General features: G+C 34.9%; 1 protein-coding gene and 1 pseudogene across 2 annotated transcripts in view; one reads left to right on the top strand and one right to left on the bottom strand.

Moving 5' to 3' along the window:
- LOC118735223 (peroxisomal acyl-coenzyme A oxidase 3) overlaps nucleotides 1–20,861 on the top strand; it is a 144,984-nt gene that overhangs the window by 100,510 nt on the left and 23,613 nt on the right. The window lies entirely within an intron of this gene.
- Nucleotides 4,455–5,557, bottom strand: LOC118735225 (annotated as a pseudogene).

The following is a 20,861-nucleotide window of genomic DNA, read 5'->3' as shown; positions in this document are numbered from 1 at the left end:
ATAGCAACTTTTACTCGGAATTAGCACAATAAACTTTGCAAAATACAAAGATAAATCAGAGCACAATATAAGTAGAACTTCACAGCTTGACGTTTGCTTAGTTTTGCTGCCAAAAATTGGATTTGCTCACACAAGCTCTTGGCTCAATTCTTATCCATTCGTCCTGAAATATTCTAGCCAGAAATGCGATTGCTTTATAAAAAAGATAACCATTTTGAAATATCAGTGTTTTTACTATCTAGAAAATAATTTATGCAACGTCACATACGCGGTTTTGCATTTTGTTGATACGCGGTTTTGTACTTTAAACGACGATATGTGGCCGCTGTGGTGTAGTGGTAAGCAGTGCGCGCTTCCACCCCGCAACGCCTGGGTTCAAGCCCTGGTCAAAGCAACATCGCAAAAAAAAACATAGAAAAAGGTTTTTTCTTAACAGCGGTCGTCCCTCGGCAGGCAATGGCAAACCTCCGAGTGCATTTCTGTCATGAAAAACAGCTTCTCATAAAAATACAATCGCCGTTCGGAGTCGGCGTAAAACTGTAGGTCCCTCCGCTTTGTGTGACAACATCAAGGCGCACGCCATAAATCGGAGGAGAAGCTCGGCTAACATATGTGTAAGCGCCAATCTATTATTATTATTATGTATATTAAGATCTTGCTTAGTGATATAACGATACGAGTACCGAGTACAGAATATCGATACTTTTCATGAGTACTGAGTGGTTCGAGGACTCGATACTTTTTGACAAGTACTGGGTAAATATCGCGAATACCAAAAAGTATCGACGTTTTAAAAACTTGTTTAGGTAAAATTTTTCAATTACATTGAAAAATGTTTAAAAATTACCCCATGGGCATAACGTTAATTTACTTCAATACGGTCCTAACTCCAAAAACCGAAAAATTAATATATATTCGAAACTTTGAAATCGAGTCGATTTGCCAAATATTTTTTAATTATATCTGATGAAAGGAGTGAATATTCTCACTGAAAACTGTAAAAGAAGCAGCAGCGATATGAAAACAATCATTTTAATGCGAGACTTGTATTTTTTTAGGTTAAAAACCATCGAAGAAATTATCGAAATCGAGTCGATTTCAAATTTTCGAATTTCGGAACATGCCTGATATATTTTGTTCTGTTCGTTATACAGCATAGAAGAAATAATTGGAAAACGAATCTCTTGCCATACCTTAACACTGGCTCACACAAAAAAAGTGGTCTTTGCTTTTAACCAGTCCCGTATATCGACATGTATTGAGGCCCATTTGACTCGTACACCTCATAAATTTGCAGTTAAGTGCGAAAATTAAAAAAAAAATGGTAAAAACTAGTCAAACGGATCTCAGATTCGGGTTCAGTGGGTCGAAATACGTGGCGACAAGTGGGTCTGGTTAAAAGCACATACCAATTTTTTTTTGTGCCGGTGTAAGGAATGGGTTAGGAGGGTGGTCTTTGGCTCGATGACTGGGCAATTCTCCAGAATAACAGAGCCTTCGTTTTCCAATGTATTCTACCTTGGTTTTAAATTCGAAACCCAGTCCGCTTTCGAAGAAAATTTTTGTGAAAGGGAGCTTATCTTTCCTTTAGACAATGGCTTTAGTTGCTTTTAAAAGCTTTTTGCTATAAACATTTATTTTACGCTTTTAAACTTATTGCAAGTTCTTTTCAAAAACTCCGTTAGAAATGCTTGTTTGATCAGACTTCAGCTACTAAAAGCAATGTCTATTCAATTTACAAAAAGAAAGAGGTCATATGTAAAAAGCAAAGCAATCTTTTTTTTTGTTAATTTTTCGCGTTTGCTCTAAAAATACTTGGAAGTACGGTATTATCGATACTTATTTGCAAATATGAGTACTGGCATCGATCCTTTTTTAGAGTATTATAAATGAGTACTAGTATCGATACTTTTCTAAAAAGTTCTATCACTAATCTTGCTTAAAGCATCCTTTTAAGCTAATTAAAGCAATGGCGCTTATACCTATTTTGGTGAGATCTCTTCATATGTTCATTGCTTCGTTCACAAAAAATAAAATGCTTTAATTTCACGCTTAATAGCGATTCTTTATACGTTCAGAAAACGTAATGCTTTCTACCATCTTTAATGAAAATCGATTTTTGAACGAAGAAAACTTTATAGGAAATATAAAATTTTGGCCTATTTAAAAAAGTATCCACATTTATACTGACCGGAAAAAATAAATATCCCGCAAAAATTCGCCTAAAAATGTATCCAATTGGATCTATTTAGATCCACACGGCATCCCTGGAGGCAACACACAACAGCCTCGCTCGTTTAATAGGAGCGCGAGCAAACAACCCAGCATCGCAAATGCACATTACGTAATCGAATACTCCTTCAAAACTTCGAAGGCGGGGTATCGGAATGAATGGATTACAACTCAGATTACTTTGCCATAGGCATGGCCGCTTTGTGGTTAGCGTCCTTTACAACTGGTTTTGTTTGTTATCGGAAAGCATGATGTGACCGAATACTCTTCGGGCGTTCATTACAATACGTCTTCGTTTGTAAATTGTAATGTGCATTGTAAGTAGACTGCCTACAATTAGCATTACAATTTTAAATGGGGTCAGCGGCGTTTTAATCATTTATTTGTATGAATTACGCAATGCATATCTCAGTATATCCAGTAAACAAACTTAGCTGTTTTTTTCACCAAATTTGGACCCCATGAAGGACTAGTGTTGCAAGCAACGCTTTTTCGGCAATTAGGGTGTTGTGCATCTATTTAATGTGGTGAAAATTATTTAAGCGCTGGAGAGATTTATTCAAATGGAATTGGAGATAGGGCTGATAGATTTACTTTAAATAATTTGTGAATCTACGAAAATATCTTTTCAGCAGATGAATATACTTTTTAACTTTTTCCCGAAAATTTACATACATGCTCGAAGTTATGCGAATAACATTAAAATATCGTCGCTTGGATGTAAAATTTGCCGGAAGCGTCATTTTGACAATTTGTAGTTATAGATGCAGTTATATATGTATTTTAAAGTAAGATATTTCGATTTTTTGTTAACTGGTTTTTGGATATCTTCTTTAGTTTCCGAGTAATTGACTAAAATGTTTTCGGCTATTTGGTACAAATTGCGTTCGTATTACTGTCGTACTAAACTAATCAAGATCTTTCAAATAGAGTTACCCGTTTTTCTTTAGTTTCCGACATATTCAGCCTTATCATTAGTTTCATTTTCTAGAACCGGGTCACTTTTTCACTTTTCGCTTAAGTGTATTCACTACAGGTGGATGAAAAAATTGTTGACGAAATTTTGTTGGGGCGAAACTCACGACTAGGCTGATTAGTAAAAAGTATCGTTAATTTATAAAAAATTGTTATCACATTTTGGCGTATATCATTAAAACTGACTGCAAATTTTTTGACAAATGTCGTATACGACAAAATTTTATTAAACTCATAAATGGTTGACACTAAACTAAAAAAATAAGATAATTTAAGAATTTCGTAAACTATTACATGGCATTCTCCGATACTTTGGAGAAGATCTGTAGTCGTGTTTCTGAGAAAATGCATTCCAAACTTCAATCGTGAGTTACCGAAAGTAACTTGTGACAATCTTTTATCCAGGCGACGATATGACATTTAGCTAAAATATGCATCTAAATAAATTATAATTGTCATTATTTTCGCAGTTGGGCAACTTTTAGTTGCTCGGAGCTTATTATGGAACGCTTCATGAAATATTTTCATAGACGATAAATGCAACCCTGGGTGCATCTATAATGAGCTGAAAAACCAAAACAAATAAAAATATTCCATCTGAACCAATATTCCTAAAAATTATAAAGCAAAACAAAAACAATTTTTCCAATTTATGCACTGTTGTTTTTATTATTGCAATACAGTTTCAGCTCTTCAAACATTTCCCATATTATGCTTTTAAAGCTAGTAGTTTCCGACCCTATTTGCTCGTTTTTTTCAGTTCCGAATTTAGGCTAGGTTTTATGGGAACTTACTGTGGGTGCATACAGACTACATTTTGTAAATATGTACATATATATGTATACACTTCAACTGAATTGTGATATTTAATATTATTTATAATGAATAATGAATTTAATTTGTGCAATTTTTTATGTTTACTAGATGTAAGACAATTTTTAATTTTCTTTATATCGAGCCCTAACCGCCAAAATAACGTAAGCAACATTTTTTTCAAAATCTTTTTTTTTGATGCAGAAATGCATCTAGATGCTCTAGGAATATTTCTGAATCAAAACGAAAATTTTGAAAAAAATGTCGCTTACGTTATTTTGGCGGTTAGGGCTCGATATATTGCATGCTTTAGTTTTAATTCTTTTTAAGTCAAGTTGTAAAGGTGAAAATAGGCGTCCTGGGGAACCGAGCACCTTAAAAAAAAAAAAATAGGTAACGCGCCTAAAAGCATACCTCACAGGTGGTGTGGAAAATGCAAGAACAAATATAAATGGAATAATTTTAGAAATTATGAAATGGTTATTGGTATTTTCCATCTCCAAGGTGATCATTAATTTGATCGTTATTTAAGCTGCCTTAACACGGTCAATTTTTGTCGTTTAACCAAAATCTACCCGTGTAAATTGCAATTCAACCGTAAAATGTAAGCGTTGTCGATATCTCAGTCAATTTTCCAATCGACAGAAATCGACCCGTGTAAAGGCAACTTCAGGAATTTTTTATTATTTTTTTTTTGCTTGGGCGCTATTTGAAGATGTTCCAAATTATATTGTCGCCTTAAATACAAAACAACAATTCTTTAAGCCATCTTGTGCAGCAATTTGTTGATCTTATCCTCACGGCTACCGAAATCACCAACCTCAACGTAGTGATTAGCCTTCTTGCGCCAGCCTCAGGTTGATGTGTTGAGCTTGAATAGCAACAGGAAATTGGAGGCTTTTTGAAGTGGGTTCCAACAGTGAATATTTCGTGCGCCAAATAATCAACGCACTGAATTTCGTGCGCTTTGCGAAATTTGCGTTCTATCACAAAGCTGTCAGAGATTTGAACACGTTGATGGTTGTGCTTGACAATTCCACGTTTGTACATCAATTCACGAACTGATTCGAGATTTGGATAACCCCATATAGGGTTCGGCATACGTAGCATATTAATGGTTGCCTTGTTCAATTTGATGAACACACCGTTTTAATGTGGCGAAGACGGAACTGTAAAACTTTACGCACTTTTGGTGCAACTTTGTTCATACCGCGGATACGGATCACAAAAGCCAATTTGGATTTTTCAGGCCCGTAGAATTGGCCGCGTTTCTTTGCCATACAGCGCAACTTCATCTCACGACGTCCATCACCGAGTTTTCTTCTTTGATATTTCTCAGCATGCACCAAGTTTTCACGTTTACGGAGAGCAATCACAGCAGAGCGCTTTAGTTTACGTTTGATCAGGGTAACAGTTTGCTGACCTGCTTCTTGCTGTACTTCAGCTTCGACTCGGGGAGAGGAGGCAGCTTCCTGGAAGGTTGTCTGCCCTTTGCTTGCGGTTTCTTACCGGCCGTGATGGCAGTCATCTTAACTTGTAACTTAGCACGTTAAAAAGGCGAAAAAAAGTTCGCCAAATGTTTGGAGCACATCGTAAATGAGCTACTCGATTTATAACTTTCTATTAAACAATTTAATTAAATACTCTTTAATACATAGATATCCTGCAACCAGGCACTTACTTTCCCAAATTCCATCCTGCATATCAGCATAATTTTCCAAATATGCCTGCTACTTCATTACTAATAACTCCATTTTTTAACTGCGCCTTCTTTGTTGGCTCAACATATCCTAAAAAGACACAACTTTACATTAAACAATAGAAATCGCAAAAATTAGCAAATAAAATACTCCCTTTGTTTTGTTTTATTGTCAAATTTCTGAGAAATGTGAATTCACCACGATGCGATACAGCAAGAACAAGGACCGGGGATATAATTTTAAGTAAATCTATTATTCAGTGGCAATTCGCAGAGCGTTCGGGGCAGCAATATTAATTTGTAACAAATATAACATTAAACGGTGGTTCTAATAAATTTTTTGATATTATTAACCAGAGTACATACATTATATGGTATTTCTTTCAAAAATTAATGTACTATATGAACTTTTTTTCAAATATTTCTTAAGTTTATTTCATGAGTGCTGAAAAGCAACCATGCGTGTAAGAAATTGTGTGCTACCTAAAATTTCACCTCTGGAAACTTTATCCCCATAAAGGACTTCACCACAGTTTTTGTTACTGGATATACTGAGATGCATATTGTGGACGGACCCCATTTAGCTGTGCGCCGCTAGGAAGCAGCGCTCGCTCGTTTGCCGAGCAAGCCAAACTTTGCGTGCCTCGCCTCATTGCTGCTACGAGTATGAGCTGCGAGCGCCTCGTTGTCTGCGAGGCATTGAGTAGGATATTGCTCGCTCGAGCTCCGAGTTTTTGCCCACCCTGGCTAGAAGTATAAGAGTTTTCTTTAGCGTTGTTGTTGGTTTTGGTTTTTGGGCTGCATGCAGTAATTAGGTGTGTACTCGTATTGAGAGCAGTGTTGCCGCGCCGTCTCAAGAAAATGAATCACTGGCCAAGCCAAAAATGTATCCAGTAAGAAAACCAAAAATTTTCAAGAAGACATAATTTAACCCATCCTAAGGACTTGGAATACATGTATATAATATATGTATATATATTTTTATTTTTCATAAAATCAAACATTTGTAATTTCAATTTTTAAATTACATTTTTTGTGCATAAGTAGTTTGCAAAGTAAGTATAATAAATGGTAATTAATATGTTACATTTGTACCTGTACACTCTAAAAAGAGCATGTAAAACTACTACTGAAAAGTATCTATTTTTCAACAAGAATTTGTATAAATATACGCATAAAATGTTTAGGATTTGATTTTGAACTTGAGATCTTTAAAATATATACATAAATACACGTATAAAATGTTTAAAATTGCAAAAATTTTCAAACTAAAACTACATTTCCTACTAATAATAAACACTACATAGAGGCTCACATTTACTCTATTTTAAACTTTTAATGTGTAATTTTGCTCTTCGCGACAAATGTGGTATGTAAAAGTAAACAGGCAATGTGAAGTTTTATTACACGGTGTGCAAATTTGCACACATTAAAAGAGGAAATTGGTTACCTCTCTTAATATGTGCAAATAAACAAATTTTTTTTAGAGTGTATTTAAAGTATTTTCAGTAAAATTCACACGAATTTCCTTAAATAAATCAAATTTAGCTTTTTTAACAGAGTATTTTAATCTACATTGATATCTGCTTTCCTTTTAAATTAAGAAATGAAAATATGTGATATGAAAGAGATTACTACAGAAAAAGTATATACTTACCTTATATATATATTAAGATTTTGCTTAAAGCATCCTTTATAGCTAATTAAAACAATTGCGCTTATACCTATTTTGGTGAGATCTCTTCATATGTTCATTGCTTCGTTCACAAAAAATAAAATGCTTTAACGCTTAAGTATGGATTTTTAATACATTTAGAAAACGTAATGCTTTCTACTATCTTTAATGAAAATCGAGTTTTAAACGAAAAAAACTTTATAGAAAATATAAAATTTTGGCCAATTTAAAAAAGTATCCACATTTATAGTGATCGGAAAAAATAAGTATCTCGCAAAAATTCGTCTAAACATGTATCCAATTGGTTCTGTTTAGATCCAAACGGCATCCCTGGTTGAGAGGGCAAAATACTCCAGCAGCAAAAGTTCTGAGAATTTAGCAGCATTCGCTCTCAAAGAGACGAAATATCAACAGAAGTACGAGAAGGCAAAATTTGCAAAAACTTGCAACCTTCGAAACAGCTGATCACTTGCACAGTTGCCACTGGCGATTAATTTGGCAATTTATTTTCTGCTAGGTACATTTTCCCCCGATTTGGCATTTCATACAATTGAATAGTTTTGGATAAGAAAACCCCTTTTAAACACACAAATTAATTACATCGGAATGAATAAATTATTTTTCTCATAGTTATTTGTGATATCACATGGTGATGCATTCAAAAACAATAGTATCTCCTCCAAACACCCATCATTGATCCAAAAAAAAATGTAATAGATATAGGCACAGATGCAGCTTTAAAATTATAAAATTTTCATTTCAACAATCAACCTACCAAAACCGAAAACTTCAGCAAAAAAACATTTAGCATGCTGCATTTAAATCTATTTTGGTATATTTAAAGGAAAATTATGGTTCAAACGAAAAATGTCATACGGCAACAATAGTCAGCACACACTAAAGTAAACAAACTGGAGATTAATGGCAAATTAACGAAAAACAAACTCAACAAACGTTGTGCTTTTAAATTTACTCACTTTTTCGTTGTATACTAGCATTAATAATAAATAACTCAAAAAGGCCATATTTTCTTTTGTTTATTTACAAACATGTGTTTGTGATCAGCTGATTTTCTTACTTGCAAGTTTTAGCTGGGAAAATTTTTTCCAGCAGAAATTTGCAGCTCTATTTCACATTTTGCTCTCTCAATTTCCCCTACTTTGCAAGTTTTTTGGGTACGAGAACGCAAAACCAGTAAAAGTTTTCTAAAACTTCAGATAGTTGGGCGTACGAGTACACTCCTATTGTCAAATAGGCATTTCTTTTGTTTGCGCTTTGGAATGAGTGCCTACGCCCTTGTAGGGGAGCGCCTTGGAGACTCATCTCTCACTTAACTACCGTTCTTGTTTTGTATAATTCATTTATTTTGATACACACAATGTCTTATTAATTATTTAGGTATTTTTCGCCATCACACTTTGATTTTTTATACTGCTGAGGGCAGTTCGCGACGACACAAAACCCGAATAATAGCTTAGTGTGCCTTTTGATGGTTAAATATATTTAATAATAATAGATTGGCGCTTACACATATGTTAGTGTTTGGCCGAGCTTCTCCTCCGATTTGTGGCGTGCGCATTGATGTTGTCACACAAAGCGGAGGGACCTACAGTTTTACGCCGACTCCGAACGGCGATTGTATTTTTATGAGAAGCTGTTTTTCATGGCAGAAATACACTCGGAGGTTTGCCATTGCCTGCCGAGGGACGACCGCTGGTAAGAAAAAACTTTTTTTCTATATTTTTTTTTTGCGATGTTGCTTTGACCAGGGCTTGAACCCAGGTGCTAATGAGTGAAAGCGCGCATTGCTTACCACTACACCACAGCGGCCGACGGTTAAATATATTTAGTTACACGATATATATAATTTTTATGGAGCGAATGAAGAACACGTCCGTACTCAACCGCAAACTTCAACACTTCATGAAATTTTAAATAAGTACATGTATGAGCCGACATATGCGAGCAGTGGAACCACATTTCCCGCTCATTAAGTACCGTCGCCGAAGAAGTAGTCGGATTTCAGCGAGCCCGAAAGACCAACTGGCACGATGAGGAGGGTCAGGAAGCTGCAGAGAAAAAAGATGCCGCCTACAGGGCCACGCTGCTATCGGGCGCAACGCGCGCTATGTGGGACCACTATAGGGATCTGAAGAGGGAAGGGAGACGTATGCCGCAATAAGAAGAGAGAGGCCGAAATACGTGAGTGCGAAGAGCTTGAAATGCTGGCCGACAGGAAGAATGGCCGAAAATTGTACCAGATAGTTAGGCGACTTACGGAAGGTTTCAAGACCAGGGCGTACTCCTGTAAGAACAACAATGGTGACCTAGTTACCGATGTTCAGAACGTACTTAAATTTTGGAGGGAACATTTTCCACGCTACTGAATTGTAGCAGCTCGGAAAGTTGTGGAGAAGAAGAACCCGAGCCCCCAGCTGATGATGACGGAGTCGATGTTCCTTCGCCTGACTATGACGAGGTACGAATAGCAATAACGCGGCTGAAAAAACCAATCTGCTGGAACTGACAGCCTGTCAGCTGAGCTATTCAAGTACGGTGGCGGGGAGTTGGTAAGGTGCATGCATCAACTCTTATGCAGAATATGGTCAGATGAACGCATGCCCGACGACTGGAATTTAAGTGTGCTCTGCCATTCGCGCCAACTACCGCGGGATCAGGCTTCTAAGCATAGGTTACAAGGTCTTATCGAGCATATTGTGTGAAAGACTGAAGCAGACCGTCAATGAACTGATTGGGCCTTATCAGTGTTGCTTTAGGCCTGGCAAATCCACCATAGACCAGGTATTCACAATACGCCAAATCTTGGAAAAGACCCGCGAGAAAAGGATCGACACTCACCACCTGTTTGTCGACTTTAAAGCCGCTTTTGACAGCAGTAAAAGGAGTTGCCTATACGCCGCTATGTCTGAATTTGGCATCCCCTCAAAACTCATACGGCTGTGTAAAATGACGTTGAGCAATACCACCAGCTCCGTCAAAATTGGAAAAGACCTCTCCGAGCCGTTCGCCACCAAACGGGGCTTCAGACAGGGCGACTCTCTTTCATGTGACTTCTTTAATCTGATGTTGGAGAAGATAATAAGAGCTGAAGAACTAAACCGCTCAGGAACAATTTACTACAAGAGCGTGCAATTGCTGGCTTATGCCGATGACATCAATATCACCGGTAACAAAAACCGCGAAGTCTGTTCTGCCTTTTCCAAGTTGGATAAGGAAGCAAAGCGAATGGGTCTGGTGGTAAACGAGGACAAGACGAAGTATCTCCAGTCAACAAACACAGTCAGCACATTCGCGCCTTGGCACCCACTTCACTGTTGACAGTTATGATTTCGAAAAAGTAGAGAATTTCGTTTACTTGGGAACCAGCCTTAACGCATAATAACGTCAGCATGGAGATCCAACGCAGAATCACACTTGCCAATAAGTGCTACTTTGGACTGAGTAGGCAATTCAGGAGTGTGCTCTCTCACTCATCATGCCTGTGCTGGTATCAGTGTTGCCATTTTAGCCGTTTTCCGGCTAGATTTAGCCGGTTGCGATAGCAAACAGCCGGAGAAATTTCGATTTAGCCGGCAGCCGATTTGTTAGCCGTTTTGCAGAAAAAAATTAGCCGTTTTTAGCCGATTTCGCTATTTGCCTTGTTTTCTTAAATTTCAAATATGTATATAAGTTTCAATTTTTGACTAAGCGACCGAAAATCTGTTAGAGATGGCCACTAGCCTTATCGTGGAGAAAATTTTCATGCCAGGCAGGGTTGTATGAAATTGGGCCGATATTTTAAACGAAGAAGGGATTTTCTTCATAAAATGTTTGTTATAAATGTCTTAATTTTAAGTGTGAAGTTTTATTCGCAAACTTAGAAAATAGGAAATTGTTTCACTGTTAAGACACTTAAGATGAGTTTGTGTTTGGATATAGTGCCAACAAACAGAATAAATATCACATGTAGATATTGTGTTCCCAGATAGTCAATCCTGCCTAAATTACAAAACATTATTTTTGCCCACTCCCAAAGGTTTAAGGTATGGAAAAAATTGATATTTTCAAGCACTATGTACACATATGTATTTTATTTAAACAAACTTTTTTGCTGAGAATTTATTTAAATTCCAAAAACCGAATGCCAACTTGAATTAAAAGAACCAACACTGAAGTGAATCAAAATGAAAATAAAAGAGCACAAATTTATATGTTAAGCAAAACTCTCTGGGAATCCTACGAGACATCTGCCGGTTATATGACCGGTCATCTAAATGGGAGATCTGCAGTCTTTTGGTATCATATTTTACATCAGAATTGAAGGGATTTCTGAAAAGTCTCACCAGTTCTTTTGTGTAACTGTCATTTTGCATGCCTTGTCAACATATGGCCTCGGTTGATGTTAACTTAAGGTCGTTGTTTTACTGCCTTAAAATTGAAGGGAAATTTTTATAGCGTTTTTATGTGTATTGGTTTCTATTTGAGTGTATTGAGAATCGGTCAGTCTGAAAAGGCCTTGTAGGGAAGATAATAGGTTTGTTCGTCGAAAATCCAGCGAGAATTATCACTCAAAATATCAGATAGTAAGAAAAAATGCTCCCAAATTCTCTCTCATGTAGAGAAACTTGCAATTTTCTGTACGAACGCAAGTTTGCAAGTTTTTTACCAGCTAGTGTCCACGGTTGCATTTCAAACAAAAGAAATTTGTATAGAATTTTTAAAATTCTTTCAGAGGGGCAAAAAACAGGATCTACGTGTATATATCTTGTCAGTCCGACTTTCTTCAACATACGCTTCAATTTCTTTGTCGGGTTTACTATATCGACTCTGGTTTTTTTTGCCGAATACCTTTCAAATCATTGGAATTAGCTATATTAATTAAGTAAACAGCTATTAACTTACATTTTTCATTTTAAAATCGCTCCAGTTTGTAAATTTTTAAATTTAACGAACTTGTTTATTCAAATTATCGTCGACAAAATATCCAACCATGTGCCACAATCATATGTTTTTCCTAATTGCAAATTCTTGCTGGCAAAATTTTTTTCGGCTCGAATTTGTAACTTCTCTCCAAGAAATAGTCTTTTTACTCGTGATTTATGTAAATAAAACATGTGAAATTTAGTTGAAACATTTTAGCCGTTTTTATTTGCCAATTTAGACGGTTTGTCCAAAAAGTTCTGGCAACACTGGTTGAGGTAATCACGATTTGGTTTGAGAGCGGAACATATTCATGCTTGTGACTCACCCCTAAATAATGCTCAGCGCTCTCTGAGCAAATGTGTGTTTCACATACGAAGAGCGCCAGCTAAAACTGGCTACACACGACGAACATCTGCGCGCACATATGCGCCAACATGCTCGCTGTCGTTTGCTACAGACGGCGAGCGGCTCATAAGTGATTTTGTACTCAAAGCGTAAACATGGAAGGAAAGACGCGGATGATGCAATTGCAATGCTTTTAACTTAACTTTTTTATGTATGTGTTACTTAAATTTATTTATACTTTACTTGTATGTACGTACATACATATACTTATAGTAATTTAGCCTCATTTATCAAAAATTCAATTAAAGAACATGGCTTGGATGCATTTATCCGCCGATGTGCACACTTCAAGCATCAACACAAAATGAGGTTGTTGTTTTTGTTTCCAATGCGATGCTCGCAAACCACGCTACAAACGACGAGCATGCTCGCTGAAAATCAAAATTTTTTGATTTTTGGCGAGCATGCTTGCAAACCGCTCTACAAACGACGAACATGACCCGCAAGCCGCGCATGTGCGCGGATATGTTCGCCGTGTGTTGCCATTTTAGCCGTTTTCCGGCTAGATTTAGCCGGTTGCAATAGCAAACAGCCGGAGAAATTTCGGTTTAGCCGGAAGCCGATTTGTTAGCCGTTTTGTAAAAAAAAATTAGCCGTTTTTAGCCGATTTTGCTATTTCTTTGTTTTCTTAAAATTCAAATATATACATATGTTTCCATTTTTGACTAAGCGACCCAAAATCTGTTAGAAATGGCTACTAGCGTTATCATGGAGGCAGGGTTGTATAAAATTGGGCCGATTTGATTATTTTTATTTTAAACAAAATTTTTTTTTTCTAAAGAAGGCCGTAACGGGGACTTTCTTCATAAAATATTTGTTATCAATGACTAAAATTTAAGTGTGAAGTTTTATTCGCAAACTTAGAAAATAACAAATTGTATCACTGTATGCTTAACAGGCGTTTGGGTTTGGATATACTACCGAGAATAAATGCTACAGATATTGTCTTTCCAGATAGCGTATATTTAATTCTGCCTTAATTACAAAACATCATTGTTGCCCACGCTTAAAGTTTTAAGGCAAGGGAAAAATGGATATTTTCAAGCACTATGTACACATATGGCCTTATTTAAACTAACTTTTTTTCCTGAGAACTTATTTAAATTCCAAAAACCGAAGGCCAACTTGAATTAAAAGAACCAGCACTGAAATGCATAAAAATGAAAGTAAAAGAGCACAAATTTCTATGTAAAGCAAAACTCTCTAGGAAGACAATAGGTTTGTTCGTCGAAAATCCAGCGAAAATTATCACTCAAAATATCAGTTAGTAAGAAAAAATGCTCCCAAATTCTCTCTCAAAGAGAGAAACTTGCAAATTTCTGCACGAACGCAAATTTGCAGGAACTTGCAAGTTTCCCTGCCAGCTAGTGCCCACGGTTGCATTTCAAACATAAGAGATTTGTATATAATTTTAAAATTCTTTCAGAGGGGGAAAAACAGGATCTACATGTATATTTCTTGCTAGTCCGACTTTCTTCAACATACGTTTCAATTTCTTTGCCGTACTAACTGTCGCGTTTCCTATATCGACTCTGGTTGAGATTGCGTTACGAGTACATTTCAAATCAGCGGAATTAACTAAACTAATTAAGTAAACAAGCCCTTACTTAAATTTTTTATTAAAAATTGGTCAAGTTTGTAAATTTTTAAATTTGACGAACCTGTTTATTCAAATTATTGTCGACAAAAAATGCAACCATGTGCCACATTCATATGTTTTTTCTAATTGCAAATTTTTGCGCCAAAATTTTTTCGAGCTTGAATTTGCAACTTCTCCCCAAGAACTAGTCTTTCTACTTATGATTTATTTAAATAAAACATGTGAAATTTAGTTGAAACAGTTTAGCCGTTTTTAGCCGGTTTTTTTGCCAATCTAGCCGGTTGGCCCGGAAAGTTCTGGCAACACTGGCTGGTATATGGCGCAGAAGCATGGACAATGGCAACAGCCGATGACGCTGCTCTTGGAGTATTCGAGAGAAAGATTTTGCCTTTCAGACGCCTTATAATTTTCCTTAAATTTATAGTCGTCAATGAAACAAACAACGAAGAAGCTGCGAATCTGCTAAGTAACTCCACAAAAAAATATTATAATGTTTAAGAAAGTGAAAGTAAGGGTTTGCTGAGTTTCATAATTTAACACTTTTCATCAAAATTTTTTGTTGAATGAACGCTAAGCAATAAAAAATATGTAGTATAGAACCTATTCGTATGCATATAAATAAAAGACTTAAGTTGTATTATAGGTAGAATAACCATTTTTATTAATTTAGGTAAAACTTATTATTTACGACAGTTATACTTGCACTTCTTTCGTAGAATGTATGATTGCTTTTATTCTTTACACTATAAAAAAACACAGCTCAAATTATAACACACAACTTTCATTATATTTTAATCATTAATGTTAAGCGTTTTCGCAAAACTTTTTGTTAAACAAAAACGCTTAAAATTAAGGATAAAACAAAATAATAGTGTTGTGTTATAATTCGTACTATGTTTTTTACAGTTTGGCGAATGAAAGCAATCGCAAATTCTACGAAACAACCGCAGATTTTTGGAAAATTATTTCGTTAACAATACGAATTATTTTTGCGCAGTCTACAAAAATTTCGTAAAAAAAAATAAAGAAATAGTACAAAAGTCTTTACTAAATAGTACGAAATTCGTTAGTAAATAGTACGAATACGTTTGTAAAATGCACTTAAGATCTGATGTCTTACGAAAACGGTTTTGTACAATCAACGAAAACTTTCGGGGCTCAAAATGACGAAAATTTTCGTAAGATGTACGCAAGTTTACGTTATATTTACGCAGATTATATTTTCAGTGTATGATAGGCAATAATTTTCGCCTATGAAGACGCGTCGTTAGCTAGTCTTTCAGTGTTGTAAATATTTTTATTGCGCTTTGTACCACGATTGTTTATTAGGAAAATTGAAAAAGCAACAAAGTCTAAGCGGTAGAAGTTATAGCAGCTATTTCGGAGATCACCACATCTCCTCATCAGACTTATTTTTTACCTCCCGTATATTAGCTCGGGACGTAAATATGTAATATTGATGCGCCTAAAAGATGCAGCGATTTATATTCTCAACCTGATGAAAATTATAATAGCGAGGTTTTAGTTTTTTAAACTATAATTTTATTTTCTAGACTTCAGCAAGGATCGAACCTGCGTAATCGATGTGCAAAGTCAGAAGCGTTAAGGCTCTGTTATGCATACTTGGCATTGCATGCACTGCTATACCATTTTTACGTAGAAATCAAAAACCAACAGACGTTTACGTATGTAATGCTGTGCGTTGGGTAACAGCTTACACGCGAAGCTCATTTAACAGATTCCTTATGTGACAACTCTCAAGCAATGCCAAGTATGCATAACAGAGCCTTTAACCACTGAGCTATGCACACCCCGTTAACTCTTGTTGCTAATTCATTTTCCTTATTCAACCAACTACTATCAAGTGCCGCTGATTTGCCGCTATTTAAACTTGACAGCGTGGTTGTTGTTGTCAACTCTATACATCCATTTGCTTATTTGCTTTATTGTATAGTTTCAGGCAGGCTCTTCTTAAAATATGTATTTGTCAATCTTATTGCGGCTTATTAACATTTTATTTTTAAAATTTTTATTATTATATTATTAGTTATTATTATTATAATAAAGGTGCATGCAATAACACCATACGCAATAATTCCCATTACTTAGACATTAAAAAGCAGTTTCAGCAGTGAAGTAGTGCCATTTTATTATAATTCTTTTTCAAAATTGTATACTTACAAATCCGTCCATTTAACTTGTTCATGTACTACTTTTTGTCAAATGTAACTCAATTGTTAAGTTTAAAAGTTGGTCTTATTGTTCAACGAGAAATGAAATAAAGCAAATTGGTGTTATTTCACATTCAGTTGAAAATTGAAATTTTAGCAAAAGTAATTATAAACAATTTATGAAATTGAAAATGAAAAGCGTGAAGCGCATGCAATACAAACCATTACATTTAATTTACAATAAGGCTATCTGCACACTTGTCGTCCAATCATAGTTGCGTTATCTTCTCGCCCTGAAATTTTGAGCAGAGCACATGCATTTCAAAGGAGATCTGCACATTTGCCGTTATCGGTTAGTTATCGACAAATCGTAGAAGATGCAGAAACGAATAAGTACGACGTCGTTTGCTAATCGTTGTGCACGTATTGTTTGTTTACATGTTATGGGGGAAAATTAGTGAGAAAGTTAATATTTGCATAAAAATGAGTATTTTTGCATGCAATCTGTGGAAATTATTAAAAAGTGGATAATTGCAATAAAATTCAATAAACGTTAGAGTTTTAACTATAAAATATGACGAATTGCAAAAGAATAGATATTACTGAAAAATTATGTCTAGAATTATTGCAGCACAGTCCATATTTTAAAAATTGCAGAAAATAGCTGCTCCAAGTGAATTTTTAGACGCCAAATGAATTGAAATATCACGACCGAGTTTGCGAAAGTGTAGTCGTCATGTAATCGCTGCATCATGATTGTGACGATGAAGCAACTAAGCCTAAGTCTTCCATTCAATAGTCAAACTACATAACATAGATCTAAAATTTCTACAGCGTAAGTATACATTTTAGATCAGTTTTAAGCGATCGATATTCATATAACCACATTTATACATATGTATGTATATTACATTTCATATCATTTCAAGTCAATTTCATGCACCCCACGCTTTCCATTTTCAATCTCTTAAATTGTTTATAATGACTTTTGCTTAAATTTCAAAATAAAAAATTACCCAGTACGGCGTAGATCAGCCAATTACCTCAGAAAAATTAGTTTATTTCTACTTATGCAGCAACTAACTTCAAATTGATGTATAATCACCTAGCAGCCTCATTGAGATAAACCAAATGCTTACACTTTTGATACATATCTTTGCAAATAGTTCAATATTAGTTGTAAAATCATCTTACTGTAGGCAATTAACTATTTCAGCATGAAATGAAACATACTGGATTTGCACTGCTTTAAGCCAAATGCATTTTAAAGTAGTTGAAATCAAATGCAGAGTCGGACAATCGGTTTGCTGCTTGCACACAATTCAAACTGAACATTTGAATTATTTACGTGTCTGGCTGTAGTTGAGCGTGCAAAAATGTTTGCTACAATTGGTCGCGGCCAATAATGTCCATGTTCAAATCTCATTAGGCCGAACATTTAATTTTAAATTTTTAATTTCGACATTTCTTAATTGTGAAAAAGCATCTGTGAGGTGCAGAACGAAAGCATAGTCAAACGACTGAGTTTAAAGTGCTTTAAGCCAAATGCGTTTTAAAGTAGTTGAAAGCAAATGCAGAGTCGGATTATTGACTGATGCCTAGGAAATCGCGTCAACAGTTCGTTCCAAGGAAAAAAGTCAGATCTTCATCTAGTTTTGGTGGGTCAAAAACTAGTTGAACATCGATATTTAAACTAGTTTCTTCCCGTACTGGGTATCAAAACAAATTCTATGGGACTGAGAAATATTACTTTCTACTTTTTAGTCCAGCGTGGTATATTAAAAAGATTTTTTTTTTTATTTATTTTTTACTTTTTAGTCTTGTCTGTATAAAACTTTGCAATCGATTTTAAAATAATTCAACGATATTTTATCAAACTGACTTTTTATTTATTTTCTCTTTCAACATGCGTGTACATGAGTATGTATATTAGAGGGCTGCATGAATTCATTCAAACTTCTAGCCAAAACAGTACAGTTGATTTGAATATTTTACTTCACATACAAAACATTCAGCGTTTGGAATTTTGTAAGTTATGAATACACATTTTGTTTTAAATTTTCTACCTTCAAATGGAAGAATGTGAAAGAATGAATGGAAAACATTCAAAATAATTCGAACTCATGTCGGTAAAAGTTTTTTCTATAAACAAGTTTGTTCGTATTATAATAGGAACCAAGGCATATTCAACAAGGTAGAAGTGACAATTCAGTCGAGCTCTCTCATACCTGACTGTAATGTCAAAAATGTAAACAAAGAAATTGACCCTTTGTTATGCATTTACCATATTTGATAGAACTCAACATCTTTGAAATGAAAGTTTTTGTAAATATGAAAATATTTAAAATCTCATTAGAATCAGCTTCATTTTATTTATTGAATTTTCTGTTTAATGTAAATGTGGAAATGCATACTTACACAAAATTACATACTAAATGAAACACACTCATTTATAAAATCGTCTTGAAAATTTTCTTGCTTTTACTATCCCAATGTTTTTGAGCATTTATTTTTTTATTCAAATACTTAATTCTAAAGTATATTAGACATTAAAAAAAGTTTGATTCTTCTAAATTTACATCAAAACTTAACGTCAATAATTTAGCTATTAAATTTTTGCTATTCGAAATTTCGTTTGCATTAAATTTATTAAAAATTACCTTCAGTTTCTTTATGTCAACAAGGAATACTGGTTTAGGTTTTATCAGACTACTAATTGAAATTTAGCCTATCCATGTACATATGTATATGAAAGGGAGATTTTCTTTTCATATTCGGTATGATAAATCCTGCACCTGGGACCAAACGCGTCCACTTAGAAATACTCGGCTGCGATAGACAACAAATAAATTCACGACCACACGTGAAGAGTCTCCTAATGAAACATCGCAGCAATTTGCCCACCGTTGTCGCTTCACTTGACAATTCGAAGGTTTAAAATAACGCACAAGTTTGTTGTCCAGGCTCTTGACAAACACAACGCACCGCTCGCAATTCCTTTTCATTTTATTATGTATTTAAAATCAGTCGCACAGCTCACAATTGAAAATTTATATAAAAAAAAAAATTTGAATAGTATAGGGTTAAGAGTTGACATTTCAGTCGCAGTTCAAAAGAGAGAAATGTCGAAATCACTTCTACCTTGTTATGCCTTGATAGGAACGCAGCAATACATACATACATACATATGTATGTTTGTACATATGTGCATAGATTAAATATTTATAGATATTCATAAGAAAAAATTGTAATTTATTTCAATTCAATTTATTTTAACTTTGTTTGAATATTGTAATGTCGACACATACAAGGTGTATTAAACAAGGTGTGATTGACAACTCAGGTCGGCTCTCTTTTAAGGCACTATTATGCCAAAAAATATAAACAAACGATTCAAAATTCAGAAAAAAATTTTTCAATTTGGCTTTATAGGATGGTTCTTCTGAGAGAAATGTCAAATTCAATCACACTTTGTTGAATACATTTTGGACACATATATCAGAACAGGTATTTACTCAAATTCGAAAAAATTTGATGCCAAAATCATTCATTCGTTTTGTATATGAATAATTCATAAGCCGCTTTGAATAAATTCATGCAGCCCTCTAGTGTATATCGATGGCTGAGTGGATGATCGACCTATCTCGGCAGCCAGTTCGAAAACGCCTTATCTAAGAAAACTTTTCAAGAACGCCCTTATTCAGAATTTCATTGAAGAACGCCTATTTCAGAATTTTATTGAAAAGCACCATATCTCAGAATTCGGTTCAAAAACGCCCTATCTCATACCTTGTTTATACCAATGTAAGAACCGCATTTACAATAAACCGATTTGACTCAACACATATTTTTTTCATAAGTTTATACCTGTGTCTTTATAGCGCCTTCGTATTCAAAAGTAAAAAAAAGCATGTTGTTTACTTTCGATATTTCTCAAATAATTAATTTGCATGATTGACCGAAATAGAAGCGAACAATAATTCAAATTTATTATAATAACAATTCAAATTTAAAACGGGCTGTATAACGAAAACCAGCCTTTTTTCACTACGCGTCAAATGAGTGATGAGTTTATACCTGTTTTCTAACCGATGTGAGAAATAAAACACCGATTTGAAAACAAAACCTAGTCAATACACTTTTGAATTTCTGAGCGTATTGAAATTTGGTTTATGCTTCCGTTTTGAATGACAGCGAACTTGGTCAAAGCGCTTTATGTGTCGGCTGAAAATACATTGAAAATGTGTTGAGTTAGGGCGTTTTTGAATCGGCAGCTGAGATAGGGCGTTCTTCAGCCAAATTCTGAGATAGGGTGTTTTTCAATAAAATTCTGAAATAGGGCGTTCTTCAATCAAATTCTGAAGTAGG

Source organism: Rhagoletis pomonella, unplaced genomic scaffold (genome assembly GCF_013731165.1).
Source record: "Rhagoletis pomonella isolate Grant_MI unplaced genomic scaffold, Rhpom_1.0 Rhpom_scaffold_00003, whole genome shotgun sequence".
NCBI classification, from domain to species: Eukaryota; Metazoa; Arthropoda; class Insecta; order Diptera; family Tephritidae; genus Rhagoletis; species Rhagoletis pomonella.
Note: the sequence above shows the minus strand (reverse complement) of the source record. Positions and strands in the feature narration are given on the sequence as shown.